At 38.1% G+C, this 12,845-nt stretch overlaps 1 protein-coding gene across 1 annotated transcript in view; it reads left to right on the top strand.

Moving 5' to 3' along the window:
* LOC126972474 (zinc transporter ZIP11) overlaps positions 1-12,845 on the top strand; it is a 132,503-nt gene that overhangs the window by 104,742 nt on the left and 14,916 nt on the right. The window lies entirely within an intron of this gene.

Here is a 12,845-nt window from a genome sequence, read left to right as displayed (position 1 = left end):
TACGCGGAGCCAGAGAGTAGACAGGCCCCTACCCTCAAAATTGCCGAGACGGCGACAGCAGATATCCTCCCTAACGTACACACATACCCCGGCATGAGACATGAAATTATGCTCAATTTTGTACCCGGGGTACGTTAAATATGACGTATCGCTAGGTCGAGATATCTGCGTCTCCGTAAGGAAACACAAGGCCGGCTGCGCCGTCTCAAGGTGGTGGTGGACGGCGTTTAAGTTGGAGTGAATTCCCCGGATGTTACAAAAGTCCACATTAAGCGTGGAGCGGGGTGCCGTGGTGTTGCTGCCCTGTTTGTCCTGTGACATACGCGGTACTGTGCCCTCCCCAGAATACGAGGGGCAGCCCGAGCGCGAATGCTCGGGGAGGGATTCTCCGGCTCTACAAGAGCCGGTACCCTCCTGGGGTAATTTATTTTTTAGGACCGCTCTCATATTTTGTTGGGGGGGGGGGAGGACGGGGGGGAATGGCCTCCGGTCCTCGACACTAACCTATGCAAAACATAGCGGCGCTAGTAACATAACATGCGAATTTCGCGACCTTAAAGTAACACTAATCTTAAGATTAACTGTCCCGTAACTTACTTGCCACATCTTCTGCCAATTAGCACGGTTACTTGACAGTTGCATGATATTATGTGCCTACTATTATTATCATTTGTTGTTTTGTGCATCATTTCAGAGGTAGCATAAAAATAAATTATTAGATATGGATTTATTCGATTTGATCATCATCAATTGGACGAGTTAGATTATTCTTCCATGGAACAAATACCAAGTATGCGTATATTTAAATTCCAAGATATCACCATATTTCTATTTAATAATACCAAAATATCTCTCTCGTGTAAAGTATCCACTTCTCTCTTTTAATTTTAAACAAGTAAACACTACATGACAAAAAATGTATTATACTATTTCCAGATGCTTTCTAGTTCCAAAGGTAAACAAACATCTGGCGCTAAACAGTGAAATGAACGCTCAACATTCAACAAAAACATAAATGACAATCTGCAATTACGTTTGACAAGTGATATTTGACGTAAAATTGAACGAATATGACGTGTGATAGATTCATTACTCACTTAACCAATCAGTAGTTACTCAAGACAATTATAGCTTGTGAAATTGGCAAAAGACACTCATAACATATAGCTTCCAATTAACGTTAATTGAGAAGTTACTAATCACAGCTTTACTTGGACATGGTGAACGAGGCCCTAAGTCTCATTTGCCTAGTAATATCACTAGCTACGGCGCCGTTCAGACCGAAACACAGTAATGTTTACATTACTGGTTCACGGCAGAAATAGGCGCCGTTGTGGTACCCATAATCTAGCCGGCATCCTTTGCAAACGATCCTCCCACTGGTAAAAGAAATTCCTTTAAGTAAGTATAACTTTGCATAAGTACAAAAAATTCCTTTAAATTAGACGAAGTTGTCTAAGGAGCGAAAAAATACTTGACACGGGTTTAATAATAGTATATTATGATACAAGTGACCTAAGTTCATTATAATCGAGGCTCTGGGTTGCAGACCGAGCCGTAGGCGAGGGCGTAAATCAGCCGAGGGCCTAGTGAGCAGGTTGCTCACGAGTTTCATACGCACTTTTACTAAAATTTTCAAATATGTATTGCATAAATCGTTTAAACAAAATATGAAAATTATTACGAAATGGCGCGAACGTTTTTTTTTGCGCCAAATGTAAGGTGATTGTTTCCATAAAGCCATACAGCCACTTCAAAATTATAATTTTAGTGATAAAATGCGTATATCTTTTAGGACACATTATTGCGGATTATAAATAATTTGATAACAAATGTTTTCTGGTCTTGGACCTCCATATATGTAGGGACACATTTATTTATTCCAAAAACGTTAATTAATTTTCAGCGGCATCAAACCTCTTTGTTGTTACAAAAAAAAAACTGTATTACCCGGTTAAATTGAAAGTGCTCTGTTTTCTCTCATATAATTTGCAGTTAGGTACTAACTTAACTTTGTAGGGAAAATTCTTTTATGCACTAGTGTGGAAAAGTTCGGCGTATGGCCCTGAGAACGATGTAATAAGGGTCACTTTACAAGTAAATGTGTTCTAATTAATTATAAAAGTTATTTCCCAATGTTGTCACATTTGCTGTACAATTAATTATCGCGCCAAAACATGAACATCTATTACTTATGGGTGTAAAATAAATTTTCTAAAGCCCATTATGATTAAAAATTCCATTTACAACAGAATGTCAGTACTTAAATACTTACGTATGTGATAATAATACGAAGTTGAATGCGTATAAGCAAGATGTCCTTGGCGATGACCCAAAAATACAAGATCATTGGGGTCTTTGTTCGGACCCTTGCGATATTCGGCCCTCAGTCTGCCCTTCAATGACAACATAGCCCAGATAACGCCCATTATTGCTGCCACTTCGAACTACATTCATTTCGAATGTTCGTCTTCTCATTATCTACGGATAATGTGTTTTTAAAGATCCGAATCGAATCCGTTTCCATCTTAGAGTAGGAAACCAAACGGAGCCGCGTTAAATCCTCAGACACTCAATCAAAAAGGAAATCCTCAACTTTTTGATTAAATACGTTACACACAAGCATAAAACAAAATAGTTATAAATAATGTAAATGCATACATCACTTCAAAATATTCCTGTCGTATTGTGCAACATTAGTGCTGTGTATATCTTATATAAGCGAAATTGAATGGATTTAGTGAAAAGTTCAATGTGTTTATTGCATTGTTGAAATTGTGTTTTTGTTTGATTAATATATAGTTAAATTTAAATTTTACAAATAGATTGAAATAATAATTTAATTGTTTTTAAAAATTATGAATTTCATATTTTAATACCAAAAGTTCTAAGTTCTCTATAACTGACAATTTTTTTAAATCTATAATTTCTAAATATACCATATATGTAATACTTTAGTGACTTAAATTGAATCTCATCATACATTATTACGTAAGTCCCTATATGTCAATGCCGTCTTCTCTCGGTTGTATACTCTAAGATTTCCATGACTGTCTACGACGTAGAATCGGCCCGTAAGCCGAGTTCCTGTCGCAATAATTACTGTACCTATTGACAAGGGTTGCCAAACACATTGTCAATGTACTTAAATTGATGGTTGAAGAGCGCTTGTTAGTGACAACCCGCGAGATGTTTGGATCGTTTCACAGGGACTTCCCCTTGGCAACAGTCGGCATATTGTGGTGCAAGTCTCTTGTACCGGAACCAGTTATTGGTACCCCATGTTCTTGTCGTTATTAATAATTTAACTGAGAATATATACTTAGGTTTGCTTTTATGCTAACTATAATTAGGCCAATATCTGCAAGTATTATCGTGGAAGCTCAAAAACAATATATCTTCATAAATAAATAATTTTTCAAGCAGATCACTTATTTCGTGGTATTGTACAAGACTAAGCCGTTTGCTATATATCGAACGCTAGGCTCGTGTCGACAACGTTGGCTCGAAATTAGATCACTTGATTGAAGTTAAAAGTTCTTTAGGTACATTAAGAGATTTTTCGTAAAGCCACCGGTCTGTGTCATAGACATACAGACGTTAAGGCTGGGGAGCGAGCCAACGGCCTTGAGGAATCGAGCTGAGTTAAGTTACATCTCCCGTACAAAATCGCCATAGTTTTAATTCGGAAATAGAAGCATTTTTAATTTATTACAAACATTATACAATATTCTTTACAAAACGAACAAAACTATGTCACGTTAAATAGTATTGGTGTACAGTTAATAAATTTTCGTACATTTATTATCTACATGGATAGATTAGCATGGCTCCAACTATAAAAGTTAGCGTATCTTGGTGATTTTTTTCGCACTGTCTATAAAAATAGAAATGAATTTTTTCTCATATTCTGTAGATATATATATATATATATATGTAAACCGTCCAGAAATTGTTTCAACTATGCGCTTGTTTGGCGATTTCTTGGGATAGCAGCCTTAACAGTATATCTTCAGCTCTTAGCACTGCTCGATTCCCCAAGGGCGTTGGCTCAGTCCCCAGCCTTAACCCGACAAATGAAAATACATTTTTTGTGATAGTCGGATTTGCAAAGTAAGGCGGAGAAGAAACGGTCGAGTGGAAACGTGTATATAATGCTGACAGTATCGACATACTCACTAATACATTACACGCGGTCAAAGTCGCGAGTAACAACTAGTAAATCTTAGATAATTATTACGTCTATATACAGACTCTTGATGTTAGACAAGACCAGTGGGAGGCTCCTATGCACCGGATGCCGGCTAGATTATGGGTACCACAACGGCGCCTATTTCTGCCCTGAAGCAGTAATGTGTAAGAATTACTGTGTTTCAGTCTGAAGGGCGCCGTAGCTAGTGAAATTACTGGGCAAATGAGAGTTGACAACTTATGTCTCAAGGTGACTAGCGCAGTTGACCGCTCAAAATTTTTGGGTTTTTCATTAATCCTGAGCGGCACTGCATTGTAATGGGCAGGGTGTATCTATTACCATCAGCTAAACGTCCCGCTCGTCTCCTTATTTTCATTAAAAAAAAACAGGTCAGGAATATTGGTTTAGTGTGCGCGACAAGCTCTTACACTCGCGATTTGTATGACACTGTGTTAGTGTGCGTGCATTGCCCAAAAATTAGCTTAACTCTAACTGAACTTAACTCTTAACTTAACTCAATTTTTTTCGTCTTTTCCACAACTGTCATAGTCTTTCTAGACGTATAAATGGATGTAATTCTACAAAAACGTTCCAAATCACAATCATGTCGTAATCGAGTTAAGAACACAAAACTGGTCACGTGATTAATATTAACGGACTGACAAAAAGTGGCAGCCCTACTGTCACTCTTTAAATGACATCATGACTTAGTAGCCCAACCCACATATATGGAATACACTAATATTTATTCAACTTTAAACACGAACTCCCTAAAATGTAAAGGTTGTGGCTTGGTACGTTTTTCAGGAACTATGTCCAAATGAAAGTGGTAAAGTTTATTTTTTAAAATATATTGAAATAGGCGTTACTTTGCGGAAATCCATAGTTATTAAAATGATTTGAGTTTTCTTTAGTGTTAATTCCGCCAATATTTGTCTTTAAACAATTTGACAAGTGTTTCGCCTCTACACGAGGCATCCTCAGGACAGACTGAGTCTCGTATTTATTAAAATGATTCCATAATTATTAAAATGATTTGAGTTTTCTTTAGTGTTGGACGAGTTAGGACGTGTTGTCTGGCCAAAATCTGGCACGAGACTCAGTCTGTCCTGAGGATCATTTCATTTCATTTCATTTCATTTCGAAAACTCAAATCATTTTAAAAAGTTTATTTTTGTTTTTCATGTGTTCCACATGCAGCGTCACAAACGTGTTTGTTGTTGTTTGTGGCGGGCAGCGACCATATTGCTTATAAATTTAACGCCATTACTTTCTCGGTGATTAATTCCGCTCATAATTTCCCAATTTATTGATCTTATTGGCATTTCTTGCATATTTCTCACGGTTTCTTTGGATGTCTGTCATTGCGCAATACTGAAAGTCGTCGTCGAGATCCGTAATGCCCGCGCCGGCCGGTGTTGTATCCGCATCTGAACTCCAAATTCAAATTCAAATATTTTTATTCGAAATAGGATATGAATTCACTTTCGGCCGTTCCCAATATTCAGTCTATCAATTACTTGAGATAAAAATCGTAACTATCATTGACTTTTCTGTCAATGGGACGACATATAGCTTGTCTTACATCAAGAGTCGCTATCTACACGTATAAATTACCTAAAACTTACTAGTTGCTACTCGCGACTTCGTCCGCATTTAGTATAGCTATATTAATGAGTATTCCCATACTGTCAGCATTATATACAATACAATCATATATCTCCCTCATCGTTACGCCAGTGTTCGTAAGAGACGTTTTCATTGTGTCCCAATAAACTTATCGACGGCACTCACCTTATCCGTACACGCTGTTTGTCAATGGGACGACGTATAGCTTACCAGCGATAGAAGTTTGTATTGAAATTGCAATTCACGCGTCAAAATATATCGCGATAAGAATGACTTATCGGGTATATTGGGACAGCTTCAGATTATTGACAGCTAATTACTGACATGAGAAGATAGTAATTTATCTCTATCTGTTGATAGTATATTGGGCACGGCCGTTATTGAACGTTAAAACCAAACCTTTCAAAAATATATGTCTCAGATCCGAGAAAAGCGGGCGCAAGACTCTCGGCGGGCTTTTTAATTTTTCATAAAATTTCTTTCAATAGCCTGAGGGTGGTTGCTCCATTCCCAATATATGGTATCATTAAGAAGGTCATTTATGTTGTATGTGTTCCGCAATAAAACCACTCCACAATTGGGAGGCTCCTTTGTACAGGATGCCGGCTAGATTAGGGGTACCACAACAGCACCTATTTCTGCCGTGAAGCAGTAACGTATAACCACTACTGTGTTGAGGTCTGAAGGGCGTCGTAGCTAGCGAAATTACTGGGTAAATAAGACTTAACATCTTATGTCTCAAGGTGACGAGCGTAGTTGTATTGCCGCTCAGAATTTTAGGGTTTTACAAGAATCCTGGTCGGCACTGCACTGTCATGGGCAGGGCGTATCAAATAGCATCAGCTGAACGTCCTGCTCGTGTCGTATCTTATTTTCATAAAACAAAAGTGAAGTTAATTATTCAGCTGAGCGCTGTACTGATATCGTCACAGATCGCGTCCGCGTCGCAATGTCCGGGCTATCAGACGAGACGGTTCTATTTTAAGAGAATTATTTTCGTCAACGCAGCGCACTCACAATTAAAGATGCGCTAATGCAACTAATTTCGGCTTGATGACACATTTTTTTCAACGACATTTTGCGCATTCGCTAAACATCTTAATAAATCCAGTGTTCTGATGTTTGTTTCTAGTGAACTGCTATATTATTACTTCATGAAGTAAAGTAGGCCCCCCACAAGATGGTCCGACGATCTGGTCAAGATTGCTGGAATACGTTGGATGAGGGCAGCGTAGGACCGATCGTCCTGGAAATCTTTGGGGGAGGCATTTGTCCTGCAGTGGACGTCTTCCGGCTGATGATGTTTGTGTGAAGTAAACTTTAGTCCAACTTGAGAGATAGGATAGATTATTAGATAGGATTATTTCGATTTGAGACCCATAATAATGTTTATTTCCATTTTTTTTTGTATAGACATATTTTGTAGGTTTGACAGTTCTGCTGTGAAACAATTTCATTATAACAATAACGAAATAGCTCTTGATGTTATACAATATTAATGACAAATTCATAAACCACTGACCCGACAGACGTTGTTCTGTATATAATAAATAAAATAATGATTTAATGAGCTAATGACATGGCTTAAAGATAAATTGTATGAGCTAAAAGAGGAGAAATATGAAGGTTTAAACTCTGAGACTTCGTTGGAAGTTTCAAAGATGAGACCAAAACTTCCACCAATCTCCATACCACAATTTTCTGGCGATTACAGTCAGTGGATGAGTTTTAGAGATTTGTTTCGCTCTCTAATACATAATGATGATCGTTTGACTAAAATTGAGAAACATCATTATCTGAAGTCAAGTTTATCTGGAGAAGCTGAACAACTACTAAAAAATTACTCACTAACGGAAGCTAACTATGATGACGCCTGGAAAAAATTAAATGAGAGATATGAAAATAAGAGAATGATAGTCAACAATATCCTCAGTCGTTTCTTAAGTCAAAAGGCATTGACAACTGAATCTGCAAAGGGTATAAAAGATCTTCTAGACACCTCTAGCCAATGTCTCACTTCCTTAACAAATTTGAAGGTCGATTCCTGGAATTCTATAGTCGTGCACATCCTTGTCTCAAAGTTGGACATTGAATCTCACAAACTTTGGGAACAATCATTAGAAAATTCCACAAGCATTCCTACCTATGAGGACCTTATAAGTTTTCTAGAGAAACGTTTCCGAACTATGGAAATGGTCAACATTTCACAACCTCCACAACGACATACTCCAAAAACTGTTCAACAATCACCGAGAGCAACAACTGCCAAAAGTTTTGCTACTGAAGTTGAAAACACTTGTACTTTTTGCTCACAGAACCACTATATTTGCCACTCCAAATGTTTTGCCTCACTCCCCGTTCCTGAACGTCAAGATTTTGTTAAGAAAAACAACATATGCTTTAACTGCCTCGTGAAAGGTCACTCAGTATTCAACTGTAGACAAAGCACAGTCTGCAAAAAGTGTGGTCGTCGTCATCATACGTTAATTCACTTCACCTCTCCTAAGGATGACAACGCTGGTGATACTGCTAAAGAGAGAGATAGCCCAAAAGGAAATGGCACTGCTGGACCCAAGACTTCTTGCAACGTCAGTGTGAACCTGAAAGCTGAAACAAATGATGATCTGGTTACTTTAGCTACTGCTGTAGTTTATGTAGATTCAAAGAACAGTGGTACTTACGCATTGAGAGCTCTTGTTGATCAGGGTTCACAGGGTTCTTTCATTTCCGAAGGAGCTGCGCAGTTGTTAAAGCTTAATCGTATTCCAGTTAATGGCAAAATCTCTGGAATATCTAATTCATCGGTGGTAACTACAAAGTCCATGGTCTCACTTACAGTCCACTCCACAAAAGATAATGCATCCACTTTCAAAGTCAATGCATATGTTTTAAGAAAACTCACATCATTGTTGCCTTCACGAGAATTTCCACAAGATACCTGGCCTTTATCTATGCAGTTGGATCTGGCTGATCCAAACTTTCACAAGCCAGGGTCTATTGATATCTTGCTCGGTGCTGACGTGCATGCTTACATACTTCTGGAAGGCTTACACAAGTCAAATTCTCTTATTGCACTCAACTCTCGCCTTGGTTGGTTAATATCAGGCAGAGTTTCACAAACTGATTCAGTAGCGTATGAACACAATATGGTCGTTATGCAAACGAAGGTTGAGACAGATCAGTTACTCAGACGATTCTGGGAGATAGAAGAGAATTTACCACACAAGAAACCAATGACCGATTTAGAAATACAATGTGAAGAACACTTCAAAAACACTCACACTCGCAATGACGTCGGTCGTTACATAGTACGCTTACCATTCAAAGAAGATCCACCCACAAACCTTGGTGATGCTAAACCTCTTGCTATCAGCCGCTTACAACAGATGGAGAAACGTTTTACACGCAAGCCTGAATTCAAGGAAGAATATCACACATTTTTGAAGCAGTATGAATCACAAGGTCATATGATGATGGTACCTGAAAAGGAAACAGAAACACAGAAAGTATATTACTTACCTCATCACGCTGTTCTTAGGTCGACGAGTCTAAGCACGAAGCTACGTGTAGTTTTCGACGGAAGTGCTGCACCTGAAAAAGGAAAATCATTAAACGATGAACTTCTAATTGGTTGTTCTCTTCAACAAGATATTAGAGATTTAATAACTAGATGGAGACAACACAAAATTTGCTTAGTTGCAGATATTAGTCAGATGTATCGTCGGATTCTCGTAAATAATGATGACGTTGACTACCAGAGAATCGTATGGCGAGAATCTCCAACACAACCTATAAAAGAATATAGACTACTTACCGTTACGTATGGTACATCTTGTGCTCCATTTTTAGCCATTCGTACACTTCATCAACTGGCTGAAGATGAAAAGAATGATTTCCCCACTGAAGCTGAAATAATGAAAAACGACGTATACATGGATGATTTGATGACGGGCGCATCCACAGTAGGAGACGTTGTGAAGTTACAAAAGGGCCTGACGGAGCTGTTGGCTCGTGGCGGATTCCCTTTACATAAGTGGTCATCAAACAGTAAAGTGGTGCTATCACAAATCCCAAATGTTGACAAAGACTCTGAAAGTGCCATAAATATTAAAGTTGAAGATACGATCAAAACATTAGGTATTACTTGGAACTCTGACGCAGATAATTTTGAACTTAATGTAAATTTAAATTATTGTTCTACTAATTCAATTACCAAAAGATATGTATTGTCCACAATTGCAAAATCTTTCGATCCACTAGGTTGGCTAACACCTGCAATTATCATACTTAAAATATTCATGCAAAAGCTGTGGTTAGCTGGCTTAGACTGGGATGAAGAATTACCTACTGATCTTAAAGTAGAATGGAATACTTACCTCGATCGTTTTACGCATACTGAAAACATTCAGTTCCCACGATGGTTTGGAGTTTCAGATGACACCACTAAGCGGGAGCTGCATGGATTTAGCGATGCTTCGTGTACTGCTTATGCTGCAGTAGTGTACCTTAGAGTTTTAGGGAATGAGGGTGAAGTAAAAGTTTACCTTGTTATTGCAAAATCTAAAGTTGCCCCAGTAAAACAAATTTCTGTTCCACGTCTTGAACTATGTGGTGCAGTGCTATTGGCAAAATTGATCCAACATGTTAAAACTATTTTAAATATACCCGACGATGATGTATTCACCTGGACGGACTCTACCATCGTTTTGGCATGGCTGCGTAAGACACCAAACACATGGACTACATTTGTTGCGAATCGTACATCAGAAATTTTGACTCTCACTAATAGTAATCAATGGAACCATGTTTGTTCTGCGAACAATCCCGCTGATTTAGCATCGCGTGGAACCTTCCCAAATGATCTGCAGCAGTCAAATCTATGGTGGAGTGGTCCTCAATTTTTACATGACACGGATGGATTTGAACTTTCCCCCGTTGATATTCCCTCGACAGATTTAGAAATGAAAGCTACTACCAAAATATTGTGTAATGTTAATTTTATCGAAAAGGATGATGCAATTTCTTATCTAAAACGATTCTCAACGCTGTCAAAATTAATTCGGGTTACTGCCTATTGTTGTCGTTATTTTAATCTACTCAAAGTTAAGATTACTAAGAATCCATTTACTAAAGCTATTTATTTGAGTGCTGATGAACTTGATGATGCTCTTAATCGTTGCATTAAATTGTCACAATCCATTTCGTTTCGAGATGAGATCTCTCACTTGTCATCAGAGAAACAAGTTCAGAAATCGAGCAAAATATATGTACTTCATCCATTTATTGACGACGATGGTATTGTTCGGGTTGGTGGTCGACTTGCTAATGCAGAAATTTCAAAGGATATGAAAAATCCTATTATTTTAAGTGGTAATTGTTTTCTATCTAAACTTATCGTTTCAAACGCACATTTGAAATCTCTGCATGGAGGTCACCAATTAACTTTAAATGTCATACGACAAAAATTTTGGATTCTACGAGTAAAGAATTTGGTTAAATCGACAATCCAAAAATGTATACCTTGTTACAAGCAAAAGGCTACTCCCAATGTTCCATTTATGGCAAACTTACCTAAATTTCGTGTTAAACCTAGTCGCCCTTTTCTAACAAGTGGAGTAGACTTTTGTGGACCTTTTACAATGAAACTGTATCCTGGTAGATGCAAAAGAACCTGTAAATCTTATGTTTGTTTATTTGTGTGTACCGTAACAAAAGCCATTCATCTAGAGTTGGTAACGGACCTTACTTCTGCTGCTTTTATTGCTGCATTTCGGCGTTTTACTGCTCGGCGTGGTCACTGTAAAGAGATTTGGAGTGATCATGGAACGAACTTTGTAGGCGCGTCCCGTGAACTTGATCTGGCGTTCAAGGATTCACAATCTCTGACGGTTACTGAAGTTTCTGAACTTCTTGCTAATGATCGCACACAATGGAAGTTTATACCACCTCGTGCCCCACATTTTGGAGGTATTTGGGAGTCCGGAGTGAAAAGTATTAAAGGGCATTTAAAACGGGTTATAGGCCAAACTTTTCTCACATACGAGGAGCTAACTACTCTCTTATCTCAAGTTGAGGCTTGTGTCAATTCTCGTCCACTCACACTTATGAATTCCACTCTTGACGAACCTCCTTTGACACCTGGTCACTTTCTCATCGGAGAACCCTTAATCGGTGTTCCTGAGCCGTCTCTTCTCGATGTTAAACTCAGTCCGTTAAATCGATGGCATATAATTCAACGAATGGTGCAAAGCTTATGGAGTCGTTGGCGAAATGAATATCTCACGACCCTGCAACATCGTTACAAATGGAACACTAACCAAACTGATCTCCCTATTGGAACTGTTGTTTTAGTCAAAGATGACATGCTCCCACCAGGAAAATGGCTTTTGGGACGTATTATTCAGAAACACCCAGGAACAGATGGCATAACAAGAGTTGTTACATTAAAATATAAGGATAGTGTTTTTAAGAGACCAATCGCAAAATTGTGCCCTCTGCCTCTGGATGAGCCTGACTCCCTGTAATTTGAGACTGATGTTTTTTCTTAGTTTGTTTTATTTTCTTAAATTTTGTTTTAAGGACTTTAGTCGTCCTTGGCCGGCGGAATGTTTAACTTTAATGCTTTATTTACTCAAAATGTAACTAGATGGCGCCACAGGCCATTTAAAATCGCGCTAACGTTGTTTTTTGTAATATTCCTATAGGTTAAGCTTCCTGATGTCACCTTGAGTGTTCTTACCAGTGTCAAATAAAAGTGTATAAGTTAGTGTGAGTGTTTAATTAAACAATATGAATTTGTCAATAATATATCATAACATCAAAAACTACTTCGTAAAATATGCACCCTGCTGTCGTAATGAAATTGTTTCACAGGAGAACTGTCAAACCGTGCGTCAATAAATTCTCTCATAGAAATTATGTATGGACACAGCAAAGGAAAAACAAATTTGTTGTTTTTATTTAATTTAGCAGCATTTTCCTATTTATTCACCTTCTCTGGACTTCCACAAATAATTCAAGACCA

Source organism: Leptidea sinapis, chromosome 26 (assembly GCF_905404315.1).
Source record: "Leptidea sinapis chromosome 26, ilLepSina1.1, whole genome shotgun sequence".
Taxonomy (NCBI): domain Eukaryota; kingdom Metazoa; phylum Arthropoda; class Insecta; order Lepidoptera; family Pieridae; genus Leptidea; species Leptidea sinapis.
Note: the sequence above shows the minus strand (reverse complement) of the source record. Positions and strands in the feature narration are given on the sequence as shown.